This window comes from Ovis aries, chromosome 23, assembly GCF_016772045.2.
Source record: "Ovis aries strain OAR_USU_Benz2616 breed Rambouillet chromosome 23, ARS-UI_Ramb_v3.0, whole genome shotgun sequence".
NCBI classification, from domain to species: Eukaryota; Metazoa; Chordata; class Mammalia; order Artiodactyla; family Bovidae; genus Ovis; species Ovis aries.
In genome coordinates, this window is record NC_056076.1 from 26099615 (window position 1) to 26114303 (window position 14689).

The 14689-nt window shown below is 39.7% G+C and overlaps 2 protein-coding genes across 2 annotated transcripts in view; one reads left to right on the top strand and one right to left on the bottom strand.

Moving 5' to 3' along the window:
- Positions 1 to 14689, top strand: part of DSC1 (desmocollin 1) — a 357493-nt gene that overhangs the window by 105642 nt on the left and 237162 nt on the right. The gene's annotated exons all lie outside the window — the stretch shown is intronic.
- The window catches only part of DSG4 (desmoglein 4), a 44664-nt gene that overhangs the window by 29445 nt on the left and 530 nt on the right, over positions 1 to 14689 (bottom strand).

The following is a 14689-nucleotide window of genomic DNA, read 5'->3' on the forward strand; positions in this document are numbered from 1 at the left end:
GATATGTAGTTCAGAAAGGAAAAGAAGTTGGGTAAGTAGGTTAAGGAGAAGTAGCCCAAGAGCAGGCGGAGTGAGCGGACTGGAGTGACAAGCTAGACGAAGAGGGGGTCTTTAGTGGTTTACGTGCCATAACAAGGACAAGGAGAATGGGGATGAGGACGTCAGGGGATCTAAAGTGGTCAGTCTTTGCTAGCTTTTCCCAGGGGCATAAATCAAATTACAGGAGTCAAGAAATAAGTTATTGAGAAAAATGGAAAGAGCAATGATAGATTACATTTTCAAGTTCAGAGATTTTTAAAGTGTGAGGTGCAGTGAGGATTAACTAGATCCAGGCATATGTTGGGACACAGTCTACAGGGAGAGGAAATGGGATTGTGGAGAAAGAGTCATAGGAAGAGAAAGGAAATGGAGGAGGAGAAGGGCGAAGAAATCAGAGAGTAGTTACGACTGTGACTGAGAAAGTTGTGTTGTTCTTATTCACTCAGTTGTGTCCAGCTGTTTGAGACACCACAGACTGTAGTCCTCCAGGCTCCTCTGTTCATGGGATTTCCGAGGCAAGAATACTGGAGTGAGTTGCCATTCCCTTCTCCATGGGCTCTTTCCAGCCCAGGGATAGAACTCACGTCTCCTGCTCCGGCAGTTGGACTGTTTGCCACTGAGCCACCAGGGAAGCCCTGGTTGAGAGAATGGGCATGGCTGAATGAGGACTGTGGGTGAGAGAGACCCAGATACGAGGAAGACTGTTTCTTCTTTTGAAACAGAAGAGCAAAAGAACACAATGAAGAGAGAAAATCATTTGGAGGTGTAATTGGGGGAAAATTACACACATACCTACTCCATAGTTCTGAACAATTGGAGTGAGCAGGCGTGGGGAGGGCTACATGAGACTGTCAAAGACCTCTGGAGTCTGCCAGAGGGGAGGTGACAGGAAGCCAGCCCAACAGCCCAAGTCAGAGAGGAGCGGTAGGCCCACCTAGCATTCTTGAAATGATCATTCCCTCATTGTGCATTTGTTTTGTGCCTTTTCTAGCAGTGCTTGACAGTCTGGGAGAGGGTGGACAAAGAATACAAGGGCTGTCCTGGCTTTGGGGATTGTTGTCAAGAACAGAGCAGAGATGCAGGGAGGGGATCAGACACCACTGTGAACTCCAGAGAGTCAGTGAACTGAGACCAGAGAGCCTGGGACTGGTGGAGGGGGGCAGAGTAGATTTTGCAGGTGTGAAATGGGGGTGTAAGAGGGAGTGTAGGGTGGGGATTTGGAATGACAGCTGAGTCCAGAGAGGGTAAAACACGGATGAGAAATTTGGCAGTAGGGCCCAGTATTTCCTTTTAACTTACTTTCTCACTCGTGTACTTTTATTAGACATAGTAAAATATCTAGACCTGGGAAGAAAGTTTATTATTAAACAGAAGATGGTTTTAATTGGTTGCATAAGATCTCTTATTTCATAGTTAATATTGCCTTTTGGGGACTTCCCTGGTGGTCCAGTGATTAAGAAATCCACCTTCCATTGCAAAGGATTCAGGTTTGATCCCTGGTCGGGGAACTAAGATCCCACATGCTGTGGGGCAACTAAGCCACTGAGCCACAACGAAGATCCAAAGTATCACAACTCAGACCCAACATAGCCAAATAAATAAATAAATAGTTTTTTTTTTTAAATATTGCCTTTTGGGAGTTAGGTATTCTTTTTGTTAGAAAGATAAATGATTCTGGAAGGTCTACGAAAGTAAAAAATCACACAGTATACCACTACTTGGAAATCACCATCGTTGATATTTGGAGAAATTCTTCCAGGACTTTTATTTTTTTAACACATATACAACTTGTAATTTTTTTTAACCAAAAAGAAATCATATTATAACATGCCATTTGATAATTTGTTTTTTTGCACTGATTATTGGGGTAAAATTCCATGTCAGTGAATACATAAAGACATCGTATATTTTGAAGGTTGCCTTATGTATCACTTTAATAGATGTCTTCCATTCAGGGCATCAGGATACTAGGATAACAGAGAACTGACAGGTTCTGTGATTTAGATTCCCCCTTGTCTCTCTTCTCTCTCTCCTCTGCTTCTCCTCCTTTTTTCTCTCTCCTTTGATATTCTCTTCCACCTATTCCTCTCGTCCTACCTGATGTTGTCTTAGGTTTGACTGAGAATCAGGCTAGCCTCAGTATCCTGCTTCCTCTCTGAGTTATAATCAACCCAGTAACCTAATTTTAACTGGAAGATAGTGAGAGTGAGTCCTAGTGGGGTTCTGCTCATAACTCAGTCAGTGATGTGGCAGTAATTTTCCACTGTATCCACCCTAGTTTCTGCCTACTTAAAAGTCTGCCAGGTTAATATTGGATGTGTGTGGTATGAAAACACCCTCTGGAGGATGGACCCAAATTACTGACTCTTTTTGTTAATTAATTAAGCAGGAGGCTATTAAACTGGGGTGGCTCTGATGCTCTGGTGTTGAGGCAAGCAAACTGAAATCTAAGCCTGTTAATGCCTCAAGGATAGCTGTGCACAGATAGTCCACTAGGCTTTAGGCTGTGCTTGTGCGTGTGCTCAGTTGCTTTAGCTGAGCCCAACTCTTTGCAACTCCATGGACTGTAGCCCCCCAGGCTCCTTTGTCCATGGGATTCTCCAGGCAAGACTACTGGAGTGGGTTGCCATGCCCTCCACCAGGGGATCTTCCCAGGGATCGAACCTGTGCCCCTTGCATCTCCTGCAGTGCAGGTCTTTACTCACTGAGCCACCTGGGAAATCTCAGGCTTTAGACTGCAGCACCAATAATTTCCTAACTTCGCTTTTGCTTTTTCTCTATAAAAGCTTTCCCCCAGCCTCTGTGGGCAGAGTGTTTCTAACTGCTTACAGTTTGGTGATAACCTGATTCGAATCAGTTTTTGTTCAAATAAATTCTAAAATTTTAATATGTTTTAGTTCATCTTTTAACAATTCATTTACTCAATCCCTAAAACTTCTCTTGAATCACCTGATATTATTTTGCCAAATTGCCCTGGTTTTGCTTAAACCTTGCTGTCACATAATTATTCTTCTGACTGGGAGAATATTGGTGTTTGTGTTGAACTATTCCTAATACTGTCTTATAGAAATCTTCAGAAATTTTTGCTTATGTGGCCCTAATGTTTTTTAAAAAATGATGTGCTTCTTCAAAATTTTCTAAAAAATTTGACCTAATTTTTTGTTTTAATTTATTAAATAAATAATTTAATTTAATTAATTAGACAATTAATTAGTTAACTTAATTTAACAAAAAGAATCAGTGCTTTGGGTCCATCCTCCAGCAGGTATTTTCATACCACACACATCCAATATTAACTTTGCAGACTTTTAAGTAGGCAGAAACTAGGGTGGATACAGTGGAAACCAACCTAAGACATCTAAAAAATTTCATCATGAGTTTAAATAGCTGTAAAGGATGGAATTTAAGAATATTGTAAATGTTGATATTTTGAAATAAAACTGTTACACTACTTTTTAAATATAGCCAGTAGAATCCAAAAGTTGCAGTCATTTGATGCCAAAGAACCCATCAGCAAAATGAAAAGACAAGTACTCAATGGGAGAAAACATTTGTAAATGATATGACCAATGAGTCAATATCCAAAATATGTAAATAGCTCATACAAGGCAACATCAAAACCAAAACCCAACTGAAAAATGCAGAAGACCTGAATAGTCACTTATCCAAAGGACATTCATATGGCCAACAGGTACTTGAAAAGATGTGCAGTATCATTAATCACGATGAAATGAGAAATGCAAATTAAAAACTGTAATGAAATATCAAGTAACACCTGTCAGAAGGACTATCATCAAAAAGACCACAAATAACAAATGTTGGCGACGATATGGAGGAAAGGGGACCTTAGTACACTGTTGATAGAAGTGTAAATTGGTTCAGCCACAGTGGAACAAAATGTGGAAGTTTTTCAGAAAACCAAAAATAAAACTATCATGTGACCCAGAAATGCCACTCCCAGTCTCTGTGCCCTAGTTGATGAGTTTCCTGTCTTCCTTTTTTTTCTCTGGAGGTCCTTACAATAAATGGTGTTAACTTTAGTAACCTGAATAGGACTTTTTCTAGCAATGTAAAAGTGCCAAGGAAATTAAAATGTATGTGCCTATGCTAATCTCCAAGAATATGATGAAGACTCAGATGGGGTAAAGAGCTCACAGGTTAAAAGAGGGAGGAAAACAGACAAGAAAAGATACCGGAATATCATATACATTATAAAAGAAGGTTACAACATTGGCTCATTTCGGGAAAGGGGTCCATTTTGGAACTGTAGATTGAGTTTGGGACATGTGATATTGGGTTCAAATCCCACTGTACCCCTTATGGTACATTTATGAATCATTTATGCCCCCAGTTTTATTTATAAAATGAGGATATCTCTATTTATCTTTCAGGGTTTTTGTTATGTGTGTGAAATAACTCTGTTATCTGTAAGATGTTTTGCTAGTGGAAGGTGGTGAAATGGGATGGCAGTGACAGAGCAAATACCAGAGACCAACCCCTTGGTTGTCTCAATTTTTAACCCTCAAACTCACTTTGAAACTCACAGCCCCATTGAAGTTGCCTGTTGCATATAAGTGGGAAATATGGTAAAGTGACTTGGTAAGAAAGACAAATTAGAAACTAAACCCATGCATTCATTCACAAAGTTTTATAGACAAAATATTATGTGACACGCATTATCTTTTGTGTACAAGTTCCAACCTTTTATGATGTGTATATTCCAGGGAGAATAATAGGATATGTAATATTCTCTAGTCAACTAATTTTTGGCAAATTGCTGGAGTTTTTTATGGGTCTAGTTTTCTTTTAAAATACTTTCTAGTAGAGGGAAAATGATGATTTTATATATGATATGGAGAATCTAAGTCATTACATGTGCTGATTGCAGTGTTGAAATACATATTACTCTGTTTCATACTGAGTGTATTTCAAGCAGTAGCCACAGAACAAGGCTATTTTTCACCTGCATAACTTATCTTTTTGAAGTCAGTTTTCGAAGTCATTTGCACACCTAGGACCAATTTATTAATAAGCAGTTCTCCCCTGACTAAGACTTGTAAAAATAATTGAGGAAAGCAATTGCTGTTCTGAGGGAGATGCCAAGTTCAAGCCTAATTATACCACTTTTGTTTGTAATTGAAGGTATATTAAGTAGTGGCATTTTCGTTTGGAAGCCATATAACTTTCTGTGTAGAAAGGCAGGCCAAACGTTTCTCAGGCAGGGAATATCTGAAGGTTTCACTCCAGTCCCTCCTCTGACAACTTTGTCATCAGAGTTGCTCTCTTTGAGTGGAGAATTCTAACCTCGATCCCAAGTCATCACTGCAGCTCAAACAACAGGTTCATTCCTTTACAAGGATTCTTCTCTGGATGCTTAAGTATAGACAAGAGTCATCCAGAAGTTCTCTAAAAAAGAGAAATGTCTTTGAAAGAGGGAGAGCATCATAGAGTCTCAAGAGCCATGAAATATTTTGAGAGCAGGACTTTTATGCTACAACTGGACAGGGAGATATTATTTAGAAGGCTATTAAAATTGTAGGTCATGCTAGGGTAATAGAGATATATCTTGTTGTTGTTTAGTCAGTTAGTCATGTCCGACTCTTTGCGACCCTGTGGACTGTAGTCTGCTAGGCTCCTCTGTTCGTGGGATTTCTCAGGCAAGAATGCTGGAGTGGGTTACCATTCCCTTGTATAGGGAATCTTCCCAACCCAGGGGTAGAACCCGTGTCTCCTGCCTTGCAGGCGGATTCTTTACCACTGAACCACTAGGGAAGCTCTGATATATCATAGAATGGAACATTTATTTTTTTTAGTTTATCATGAAGTCTGCAGTTATTTGAAGGCAAAAATACATTTTTTCCCACTGGGGGGCGGTTAAAATGTATAATTTCTTAGCCGTTTATATTAACAAAAAATAATAAAGATGAGGGTTGCTTCTATATAACCTTTGGTGTGATGAAGACATTTTTTAATGCTCTATAACAAGCAGTACTTATACCAGTCATTTAAGGCTGTCTAGGGAAAAGACTGATGCTGGGAGGGATTGGGGGCAGGAGAAGAAGGGGACGACCGAGGATGAGATGGCTGGATGGCATCACAGACTCGATGGACGTGAGTCTGAGTGAACTCTGGGAGTTGGTGATGGACAGAGAGGCCTCACGTGCTGCGATTCATGGGGTTGCAAAGAGTTGGACACGACTGAGTGACTGAACTGAACTGAACTGAGGGTATTCTGTTTAATACAAGTAAAAAAACCAAATCAGATAATGGTTTTTTTTTCCCTTCTTGCTTATACTTCTAGAAATTTTCCTGTCAATTATATAAATAAAAACAAAATTCTGTTCCACATATCAGAATAGCATTGTTTTAAGTGAGAGATTGATAAGTTAATTCTAAATACGTTTTAAAATCTTGATGCTTGTTTTCAGCTTACAGTGAGATAGTATCTATATGCTTTGCCACCAACCTTTCTGGTACTTTCCAAGAACCAGAATATTTTATTGTAATGTTTACATTTTATATATAGCACAAATGATCACCATAGGTGTATGAAAATTCTTATCTGATAAAAGCTATGTGCGTGTTTTTAATGATTTTATCAACTTGGTAAAATATATCCTCTCACAGCTAATAACTGCCCTGCTTTAAGGTGATTCCTTCCTAATAAAACCTATAGTAGTAGTGTTACTTGCTCAGTTGTGTCTGACTCTTTGTGACCCCAGGGACTGTAACTCACCAGGCTCCTCTGTCCATGGGTTTCTCCAGGCAAGAATACTGGAGTGGGTTGCCATTTCCTTCTCCAGAGGTTCTTCCTGATCCAGGGATTGAACCCAGGCCTCCTGCGTTGCAGGCAGATTCTTTACCATCTGAGCTATAGAGAAGTCCAATAAAACATATAATTCAAAATAAAAAAAAACCATGTAATTCATAGCATGACTTCTAGCTTTGGATTCTACAACCAAAGTTATGAAAATAATATTCAGGAGCCAGTTATGATTTGCAGAGTTTCTGCACTGGAAGAAACTTGGTGACATCATGTCTAACTGTGTGTCCAGATGTGGGGCACAGTGAGGCCTTGCGAGGCTGGGTGCCTTGGCCAAAAGCACGCAGCCCCTTTAAGGGGAAGCTGTGACTCAACCTTGGGGCTTCTGAGTCTCAGTTCAATGTTGACTGCACCGTCCCACCCTGGTTTGTTTTATAGAAGTGCATGATGAGCAGCATCCTTAAAAAGAAGATGCCAAAGGACTCCTGTGGTATAATGAAACACCCTCTTGTATTGTAGAGTTTGGGGGTACCTTTTATAGGTTAAGTCAGTCAAAATCTTGCTTAAAGTACTTTTTGTGGTAGATGACACAGAGGACCGTCTCTGAGAGGCTGCCACACCCTCGTTAGTGTAAGCTGCAGTGATGCTCCAGAGAGCCTTTGATTTAGTTCATGAAAAAAGGTCAGAGTTCAGGTTCAGGAAATGAAAGATAATTTGTTGTTGTTTAGTCACTAAGTCATGTCTGACTCTTTGTGACCCCATGGACTGTAACCCTCCAGGCTCCTCTGTTCATGGGATATCCCAGGCAAGAATACTGGAATGAGGTACCATTTCCTCCTCCAAGGAATCTTCCTGACCCAGCGATCAAACCCAAGTCTCTTGCATCGCAAGTGTATTCTTTACCATTGGGGCTCCCTGGTGGTTCAGATGGCAAAGAGTCTGAATACAGTTCATGGGGTTGCAAAGAGTCGGAAATGAATGAGTGACTAACACTTTCATTTTGCTTGCTCAGTGGCCACTGGGAAGCCTGAAAGACAAGTAGGCATGCCTGTTTTCCACAGCATCTATAATATTGTATTGATTGTCCTTTAACATTTCTTGAATTTATTCCAATGTTGAAACATGCTAGAAGTTTCTACTTCCCAATTCCAAAAGTTATTAATTGATACGTTAAGGGATCTATTAGAAATGCAAGTCTTTAAGTCTATCACCATTATTAAGAAATGTAAAACACAAATACTTTAGTGGGGAGTAGAGAGAAATTTGGGTGTCCCTCGTGGCTCAGCAGTAAAGAATCCACCTGTAGTGCAGGAGCCACAGAAGATGCGAGTTTGATCCCTGGGTCAGAAAGATCCCCTGAAGGAGGGCATGGAAACCCACTTCAGTATTCTTGCCTGCAGAATCCCATGGACAGAGGAGCATGGTGGGCTACTGTCCATAGGGTTGCAAAGAGTCGGACATAACTGAAGTGACTTAGCACGCAGGCATGCTGGGAGAAATTTAGTATCAAAAACTCCCAAATTACTAAGGATTGATTAATAAATCAATACTACCAAAAAGAGATCCCAAGAATCTGGAATATAATACTCTTTCAAGATCAAGAGAAGAAAGATGAACTCTTCAGTTAATAATATTGTCATAAAACATGCTGTGTATAGAGGAATAGGAGGCAAAATTTAGTGCTCAAAAGTCACCTTTAAACTCTTGATACATGTGATCAGTTTTTCTTACAGAAACAAAAAGTTTTTCTGAGTCAAAATATGCAGTTAACCCACAGAAGTGGAATGAACAGTGATCATTACAGCAGGGCATTGCAATTCTATTTGGAGTTTTTCAGTTTACACATATTTTTCAAGAATTGTCATTTTGTACTCTGTCTTCCAAGCTCAGAGAATGGAATGTTCTACTGGTGTTCCCTTCCAAGCTTGGACTGTGTGCCCTTTGGCAGCGACGGGCTCCTGCACCACTTTTGAAGTTCATGGAAACGTGAACTGCGGAAGGACAGTGCCTGCCAGACCAACTGTACAACGATTCCTTATCTTCCCCGCTTGGCTCCTTTCTGCCCTTTTGAGCTGACATTCACATGAGTCTCATATAACACCACTGCCTGAGAATAGGGTGGAAATCATTTACCAAGCTTATGTTGCGGCACCACTGCTGACATTCCTGGGAGACTGAGGTGCAGCCAGCTATAGGTATTTGGCTTTATTTGCTTGGGAACAAAACCCCTACAATTTCCAACAATTCTCTTCTCTTTCCACTTATATTTTAGCTGTTTTGACCGAATTGTTCTGTCACTTGACCAATAATAGATTTAAGTCTAATCTGACTTATTTTATTCTCAAATAGACTTTTCTAGTTGAATTGACAGTTGTTTGGTGAATTAACTAACCTGATCTTTGTTCCTCTAAGGATCTGGTATTAGGAGCTGCCTAATCTCTTTCTAATGGGCCTCCTTAGTGGTTCAGTGATAAGGAATATACCTGCCAATGCAGGAGATGCGGGTTCCATCCCTGAGTTGGGAAGATCCCCTGGAGAAGGAAATGGCAACACACTCCAGTATGCTTGCCTAGGAAATCCCATGGACAGAGGAGCCTGGCGGGCTACGATCCATAGGGTTGCAGAAGAGTCAGACAGGACTTAGCGACTACACAACAACAGCAACAATCTCTTTGAAGGCTGGAATACTCACTATGCGTTATGAGGGTTGGAGGAAAGTAATATAATATCCAAAATGCCATGTTTACACTGAAAAAATAGGTCTTGTAATTGTTCCCTTCTTGGACTATAGGAATGCCTTAATAATTCCAGAAAGGGTTTCTCTTCATGGCATTCATTTTTCTTTAGTCATTTCTGAGGAAAAAATTCCTATGACTTAAATATTTTATAAGTAATTGCAGGCATAGTTAACATTCTTCCACATTGAAACAAACTCTCAGGGAAATAACTGTTTAAAAGAAATGGGGTTGATCGACTTTACTTCCCTATAACCCATTTGCATTGAGAATTTTGACAGCAATCAGTCTGATTTAAGTCTAAGTAAAAGAAAATAGAAAAATAATTGCATTTCTGATTATAAATTATAAAAACATTCCAGAAGTTAATCTGAATTAGAGTCTGTCTCTGATGTCATTTAGGTCTAATTCAACCAGATTCTCACCCTGCTTCTCTATGGCATTTATCCAGCATGGAGAGTCCTTTGAAGTCCCAGAGGCTAGACTCATAGAACTCTCTTGGCAGGAAAACGTTTAAAAATGGAGCAAATCCCAGGTAGAAAGTCCAAGGGCTGACCCAGGAGGCAAGGCCTCGGGTCTGTACTTCTTTCCCAGGCCTTTAGATTCTACTTACTGTTAAAATGATCAGAAGGCAAATGTTCCTGAAAAGGAGCCAGTCCATTCCTCTGGGTCTCTCTTGCACGGGCAGTGAGATTTGATTTGAGCCTGGTCCTCGTCCTGAATTCGGCTCTGGAAAATGTGCTTTGAAATGCCCTTCGAGGAGGGCCTGGGTGATGACTCTGCTGCTCTCTGGGCCAAGGGATGAAGATGTTCTATAATGACTCTGTTTCCCCACCCCAAACTCCTGGGCTGGCCTGAAGGACGGGCATTGCCTGGGTTCTGGGTAACAGCATAGACACACCTTGATTCTTATTGCAATGAAACCCTTTGTTGGGCACCAAAGAAAAACCCTACAGAGTGCGGACAAGATTTACAGGGAAGATACCCAATGAATAATAAATTACTCACAACATGAAAAATAATTAAAATGCTAGGGCCTGTCATCATGCTGAATGAAATTAGTAGGCTTCTTCTTACTGCCAACATTGTAAAAGCAAAATTACATATACTCACACACGTACATATACACACGCACATGTTCACTACAGAGTCAACTTCAAGGACTGACACTTTGAGCACAGGACATTGTGAAAAGGTACCAGGCCTAAGTAGGGAAACAGACAGAATAATGGAATTCTCATGTCTTAATTCTAGTGATTCTTCCCTCGCTCCTAAAGAAGTCCTGTTGTTGAGGTGCATTCTTCAATTTTAAAGATCTTCTAAAAATAAAGTTAAGACAAAGAAACGCTTGAGTTCACTAGAATATTTGTTTGCACGTTTTAGCATCTTCTTAGTATACAGTCAAACCAGTGTGGTATAACATTAATTAAATTGTTCTAAGGTAACCACAGTACAGAGTGTGTTTATCCCTCATGGCATTTCTGCTGATAAAAAAGTATATAACATGGCTGAGGAGCACCTGTTAAGTCCTCATAAAGATGTATCGAGAAGCCGAAATTGGAAATCTAAGAACTGAAGGGGAAAAGAGCAGAGCAACATCTGGTTATTTCTGAAAATCATTTTCCCTTTTTCATTTCTTTCTTCTCCTTTGTTTGTCTGGGTTTAGAATAGGTATAGTTTTCTCATGAAAAAAAACTGCTAGCTGGCATCAACTTTCACAAACATAAAAAGAAAATGTTAAATGTTCTCTAATTGCTAGTAGGTGTTGTTGGAGAATTTCAAAAGGAGACTGTGTCTTGTCTTCAGAAACAATGCAGAAGCAATCCCTACTCATGGAATGTATTCCAAATAACACTTAGTCTTTTGAGAACCTTAGTTTAGCATTTTTGGAAGCACAGGATAGAATCTAGGCAGTTGGAGGGCTGGCATAGTATTCTAAAGTGAAGAGAAATGAGTGATATGTTAAAAGTATTGGTGGGACAGAGAGCAGGAAATTATACTTAAGCAACGTTAAAAAATGAATTGTTACAAAGAGACAGTATTTGGATGTATCTGCCTTGGCTAACCTATGTATCTGGGTGTGTTGGTTGCTTGGTCATACCTGACTCTTTGCGACCCCGTGGACTGCAGCCCACCAGGCTCCTCTGTCCATGGGATTCTCAGGCAAAAATACTGGAGTGGGTTGCCATGCCCTTCTCCAGGGGATCTTCCTGACCCAGGGATCAAACTCAGGTCTGCTGCATTGCAGGCAGATTCTTTACTATCTGAGCCACCAGGAAAGCCCCTAAACAGGGGACACTGTGGCTGCATAGGCCAGAAAATGAACCCGGACCTCCTGTGTGACAGGTGAGAATTCTACCACTGAACAACCTATATCTGCCTAATTCAAGAATATAGAAGATGACCTGATAAAGCAGGCGTGTGGATTGTGTTTTAAAATACATCTTTGAGTGGCTCTTCAGAATGTACAAGACTAATGCACATACCTTCATGGGGTGGATATTAACCAACTGTTTAACTGTATGCTAGATTAGTCTTTAAACCAAGAATTATGGAAACCTGGGGGCAGGAGGAGAAGGGGACAACAGAGGATGAGATGGCTGGATGGCATCACCGACTCGATGGACGTGAGTTTGAGTGAACTCCGAGAGTTGGTGATGGACAGGGAGGCCTGGAGTGCTGTGATTCATGGGGTCACAAAGAGTTGGACACGACTGAGCGACTGAACTGAACTGAACTGATGCTTGAGTAAATAAGCATTCAAAGCATTCTCTTGTAACGTTTTTATATCCAACTGAGCTTTCATCCTTCTTCATTTGCATAAATTTTTGTCCAGAGGTTTGAAATGTGACAATTGTATCTACCATAGAAAAGTTTTCTTTTATAGCTACGTCAGAACAGCATTAAATTATTTTTTACTCTTTGAGATATATCCTGTCTCAATGGTGCTAGTGAGCTTGGGGCTTTTGGAATGCACAGCATTTTCCCCTTTGTTTTTCTGAATATCAAAGGTGCAAATGATGCTGTTGCTTGAGATTATTTCTAAGAGAAAGGGTGGTAAGAGATGGTTCTCTCCAATCCGGCTTCCCAGAGACCTTTTCATTGGCTATAATTACACTATGACCTTGTTTTAATTTTTGTATGAAGGATTTGACTTAGCTTGGAATAAAGAAGGACAATGAGAATTTGCGCTGTGTCAGTGAGTGGGGTTATTCCTCGGCTAACTGTGGCATTATTTCCACCCCTAGAAACATACCACCAACAGCTCTGGAGATGGTTTGTGTCTTGTGGAAACGTAATGTGCAATATTGCTTGAATTTGAATTGTGAAAACACAGGAGAAGAAAATAAAGTGTCTCAAATAAATGGAATTTCAGGCTTAAAAAATATATGACTGACACCTTCTTTCTATGTTCCACCACTTTATCATGGCCCATATACCAGTTCTTTTTTGGTGTCCACATCAAAAGGAGAATATGAGAGGATGGTAGAGAGTTATGGGAGCTTCACTGCTTCCAGTACCATGCTCTGGACCAAGAGGCAGGAATAAATGTGGGAGATCTTGGATTGCAGTGAGAGTCACTACAGAACAGTAGCGAATGGGAGAGGCCAGCAGGGATTTATGGTTCTGAATGCTGGGTCAGTCCGAGTTTAAGAAGGAACTAAAGGATCAGGGAGAAGTCAGTGACTATCATGATGGTTTTATTTCTATAAAAACTTCCAAGCAGGCTCTGAGGTAACCTCTAATGGTGTATTATACTAAGATCATCATACGAAAACTGACCATTGTTTAGCCAGTTAAAGGAATTTATTTTGTTTTATTTTAGTTAATATTGAATCATAATAATTTAATTTGCCTAAGCAAATTAATGAAACAAGTTTAGATCCCTATGAGTTTTTGTTTTTCACAAGGAGAAAATTATACTTTTCCCTTGGAGAAAAGTATGGAGATATTTTACAAGGATTTCCTTCTTTTGTTTATAACATTGTTGATTGATTTCTTCTGAAATACAGAATTTTCTATCTGAATTGCTATTCATAGGGTGAATTTCAAAGAAAAGAAACAATAAGCAATAGAAATAAGGACTACATTGTGGCTCAGACGGTAACGAATCTGTCTGCAATGCAGGAGACGCGAGTGGCATCCCTGGGTTGGGAAGATCCCCTGGAGAAGAGAAAGCTACACACTCCAGTACTTTGCCTGGGAAACCCCATGGACAGAGGAGCTGGTGGGCTACAGTCCATGGAATTGCAAAGAGTTGGACGACTGAGTGACCAACACTTTTAAGCCACTTTTCAGTAATGGTAGATATGTGAAGGCAAAATAGAAAAGAGTTGACGGCTGAATGTTACCTTTCTTTTTAAATGAGAGGTTTATTGAGGTATAATCCACATACTGAAAAATTTAGTCATTTAATGTGTATAAGTGAATACATTTTTTTGGTATATTTACCAATGTGTGCAACTTTGACCATAGTCAGTTTTTTTTAAAATTTAAATGTACTTGTAATTGGAGGTTAATTTATTAAAATATTGTGCTGGTTTCTGCCATATATCAACATGAATCAGCCTTTCTATGTTGTAGAGTTGACCAAAAACTATTGAGTTTACCACCTAACTCTGTAAATGGAAATTTTCAAGTTAAGCGTGCCCTACTATTTATGTTTGAAATCAAACCAGTAGTATTTCATTTCCTCACATGAAAGTGTACATTGAATTTCAGGGATGCTTTTGATATTTAATTACAGTTCTTGTGCTTCTATAATATTGTCTCTTCCTGCTTCCAAAGTCATAGCATATTTTCATCCCAAACGTCATACCCTCCTAACACATAGAGAGCACTTTAATACGATTTTTAAAAAGAATGCCACAGAGGACAGCCAATTCAGTACATTCCAGTACAAATTCTTTTTAGAAAAAAAAGAAAGACATCTCTACAGGCAAAGATACTATGAAAATAATGTTAGGGCAAAGTATTACATGAAATTATAGTTTAGGATAACTGGTGGATGTGATTTAAGTATCTAAGGGCAGCTTAATTTCTTGAAAACCGGTTTTAAAGGAAAGGAAAATTTAAAAGTATTTATGGTCCCAAACTATGTCAAATGCTGGAGACAAGTAGGTTCTAGAGTTGACTTAAGCAAAAGGGTTTT